Below are 4,636 nucleotides of genomic sequence, written 5' to 3'. Positions count from 1 at the left end.
TTAGTCAATGCCACTCTGACATTGCTTGTCCTGATCTGACATTGCTCATCCTGATATTTATATATTTCTTAACTCCATTCTTTCACTTTAGATGTGTGTGTGTATTGTTGTGAATTGTTGTGAATTGTTAGATATTACTCCCCTGTTGGAGCTAGGAACACAAGCATTTCACTACACCCGTAATAACATCTGCTAAATATGTGACCAATAGAATTTGATTTACAACTCAACAGGTTGCTTTCAACAGTGCCTCTGTAGAGGTTCGTAGGGGCCAAGCCGATTTCTTCAGCCTCCTGAGGTTTGAGGCGGTGCTGCGCCTTCTTCACCAACTGTCTGTGTAAAAGGGATGATTTCAGGTCATCAGTGATGTGCACACCGAGGAACCTGAGCTTTTGACCCTCTTCAGTGCGGCCCGTCGATGTGGACGTCCCGTCGTGCTCTCTCTGCTGTCTCCTGTAGTCCACGATCAGCTCCTTCATTTTGTTGACATTGAGGGAGAGGTTATTTTCCTGGCACCACTCCACCAGAGCTCTCACTTCCTCCATGTAGTCTGTCTCGTCACTGTTTGTAATCAGGCCTACCACTGTTGTCGTCAGCAAACTTGATGATTGAGTTGGAGATGTGCGTGGCCACACAGTGATGGGTGAACAGAGAGTACAGGAAGGGGCTGAGGACGCACCCCTGTGGGGGTGAGGATCAGCGTGGTGGAAGTGTTGTTGCCGACATTCACCACTTGGCGTTGTCCTGTCAGGATGTCCAGGACCTAGTTGCAAAGGTAGGGGTTCAGACCCAGGACCCTGAGCTTAGTGATTATTCCTGCTGTGCAGACAGTGGTAGATTTCATGGTAGGAAGTATCACGTGAAGTGTGTGGTCTAATGGCAGCCCACTGTCTAACTCAGCACAAATATGGTGCAGTTTGGACAAAAGTTCAGATGCTCATTTGATAGCAAGGACAGATTTCACTTTACGTCTGATAAGTAGAGATTCCTAGAGGGTGGGATGGTATGTGTGAGGGGCCCTATAGCATGTGTTTACACATGTGTGGCAGGGGAAAGGAAACTATTTTGGGGTGAAGCCGGCTATATTGTGGTAGCATTGTTTTCCGTCACCACACACCAGAATTATGCACAACTTTGGGAGTTCAACCAATACACACTCTAAATGTTGTATCCCAAATATAAGAATCACCATGTGTCTATGCCACCACATTAATACTTTGTTCAACATTCCCAAGCTACATTTTAGCAGATGTTCTGAGCAATTTACAATACTGTGTGCATAGAGTTCTATGGTGGACCCCAATGGGAATCAAACCCACAACCCTGGCATTGCAAACAACATGCACTACCAACTGAGCCACACAGGACCCCAACCTGTACAAGCTGTTCTGTGGAAACACCAGCAGAACTGTGCCACAAGCACAATTTCATATCATACATTTCGCCTATTTGGATTTTGTATTTGTCATCTTATGACGATGTTGCATTTGCAATTTTTTTTACAATCAATCTCTTTCAGTCAAAAGATTTTGTGAAGTGAATGTTAAAACATTTATAAAATCAGTTATATCAACCAACATATCAACAAGTTTATATACATGCTTGAGATTAAATTAACATGAATGTTTTTTCACTTCATTGCCCCTCCCCTCTCTCATTAGGCCCCTCCCCTAACCCAGCAGCACCTTTTGGCCCACAGTGGAAGGAGGATGATTTGTGTTGCAATTACATTCACCATGTGCTTCCTCTCCCATTTTACCAAGAGAAAGACTCTCAATGTCACCCTGACCATAAAGAGGCTGGTCAATGGAAGGAAAGGGAAAGTGAGATGCCATGTGCTTCCAATAAACAGGGAGAAGGACAGATCAGAAGAAAATAAATGGGTACCTTTACTCAGAAGGGAGGCCCCCCACATAAACGCTGCTTCCACATTCCTCATTAGATTCCTCATTAGAATGGGCCATGCCATTAAACATGGTGCCAATTATATGAGAAACATTATTAACCCTCCTGAACATTGATGCAGGAGTGAACAATAAATGGTGTTGTATGTTCTGTTTTGTTCATAAAAAATATATAACCACACAAAAAATATGCTTTTTTTCAGTCCATTCAGAAAGATGGAAAATGAAACAGGAGGAATGAAGAGGAAGCTTATTATGATATGGCAGCAGAACGTAATCATATGACAAATACTGTTTGAGAATGTGGTCAAGCAGACTACTTTGCATGCTATTCCTGCCATTGCTAACTATTAGCATGGCTCCTGGGTCCCCATTCAGGTCTGGGAATGGAGTGGTGGGATGGTCTTGTGAGTGGCCCCATAGCATGTGTCGGGGGAAAGAAAGCAGTCAGAGGCAGGCTCAGGAGATGGGTTGTTTTCTGCTGAGCTATTCAAAGTTTAACCCACCTATCAGGGAGAAGAGAGAGAAAAAGGAGATGGCACATACAGCTGTAGGATCTTCATTTGATCACCCTGTGAAAAGAGAGCTTACCTGCAATGCAGGAAATGTAAAACGTGTAGTGTATTTGAAGTTTACAAAGTCTTCTGCAGTTTTGAAATTTCAGACTTGATTTTCCCTTGTGAAAACTCTATCAACCCTCTACAAAAATGTCCATTCATTTTAATCCACATAATAATTCACATTTCCTGTTGCCGTAGGATTATTTTCCTGCTATAACAAACTGGCTCAAATTAAGATCACACACTTAATTATACATTGGAATATATAAGGAAAATATTTTGAAATTAAGTTTGTGTATTTTATGCACATTCAAAATAAAAAATAAATAAAAATGTTATCTTTATTTATCTAGGCAAGTCAGTTAAGAACAAATTCAGCCTAGGAACATTTGGTTAACTGCCTTGTTCAGGGGAAGAAGGACAGATTTTTACCTTGTCAGCTCAGGGATTCAATCTAGCAACCTTTCGGTTACTGGCCCAACACTCTAACCACTAGGCTACCTGCCGCCCCAAAAACACAATATTAATATATGTTAATACATGTTAAAAAGTTGCTATTAGAATGCTGTGAATTAGTTCAATGCGGCATCATTTCCCCTGCTACGGTTCTGTGCTTTAATAATCAAGTCAAAACATCGTCTGAACTTCCTGGTGTGGGATTACTCGGGATGCGGTGGTTTTTAGGCCATGACATCACCATCACACAACAAGGAGGTTTTCATACTGAGCATAGACAAATAGGACCCAGCCTGGGAAAACCCCACTACAGCATGGAAATCAACGGTAAACATTGGGGGAGGGGAGGAGGATGCAACAAACAAAACTGTCACACAGATGGATTGAGAAGAGTTTTTCTGATGTACAGTAAGGGCAAATAGAAAGGGTAAACATGATTTTTTAAACATTTCCTTGTTGGAGTTTGTGACATTATATATAAACCCCTCCCCTAGCCTCTTTAACCTCTGTGTGGGGGGGGGGGGGGGGGTGAACACTCCTTCTCCATAGTTCAGTACATTCCTTGCCATGCCTAACTCAATCACATTCCAGAAGATCACTTCCCTTTCCCTGACCCTCACACTCAAACAGAAGAGGAGGAAGGACAATGCTGTGATTGGTGCAAAGCCAAGCGCTGGCGATCGCTGAAGCATTTTATTTATTTATCACAAATGACAGAACACAGACAGCATAAACCACTAACCCATAGATGATTATCTTACCTAATGGATTAGTCCCAAATGTCTATTGCCACAAATAAATGACATTACATTTTATTAACTATTTTATATGTACAAGTGAATTAATAATATAATCAATGACTAGAAGTAATAGTAGAACACATGACGGAAATACAATGTTGTTATTAGTTTAACAAACTGTTAACTGGGTAACACCATAGTTATTATGTCATACAACGGGTGAGTCTAATCCTGGATGCCAATTGGTTAAAACCGCATTCCAGACGGTGTCTATTCCACAAGTTACCACCAGTTAAATCTATGACGTTGAAATGCCTATTTACTCTGTTCCATCTAACTGCGCAATCCACTGTCTCGTCGGCCTATTTATACACTTGATTTCCACTATAAAAAGCATCTAAACATTATCTCCTATTTCTTTAAGACTAGCATTTGGTTTTCAACAGCAGAGATTTGTATAAACCTTGCTGTCTGTTTCTCTGACATTTGCAACATTGTTCCAATATTGAAATTCAATCTCCAACTGTCCCATAGTAATGAACATGTCAGGATTCAGGACGAGACAGACAGGCAGACAGCTTTTCTCAGCCAGTCAAAATCATGAATCAGCTGGCATCATTTTTTATGGATATATACAAAGAAATGTCAATAGAAAACAGGTAAAACTAAATTAAATGCAACTAGTTTTCAGTCATTCCAGCTTCAGTTTGAAGTACTTGTGTTAGCCTTATTGTTGGCTAGCTCCTCTGGCTAGCTCCTCTGAACAACAGTGCCCTGACGAGAGAGCACATTTTCTATGCCAGGCAAGATCGCGCCTCATTAGCTCATTGTGATGGATGTATACAAATAAATGTCAGTAGAAAACAACTTAAACAAACACAAAAGCAACTACTCTGCTGTTATTCTGGCTGCACTTTTTGTTGTGACTGTAAGTTAGCTGTAGTTGGCTACCTAGAAAGCAAGGCATAAGAACATT

Source organism: Oncorhynchus mykiss, chromosome 9 (assembly GCF_057628025.1).
Source record: "Oncorhynchus mykiss isolate SJ-2025 chromosome 9, ASM5762802v1, whole genome shotgun sequence".
Classification (NCBI taxonomy): Eukaryota; Metazoa; Chordata; class Actinopteri; order Salmoniformes; family Salmonidae; genus Oncorhynchus; species Oncorhynchus mykiss.
This window is presented reverse-complemented; position numbering follows the sequence as displayed.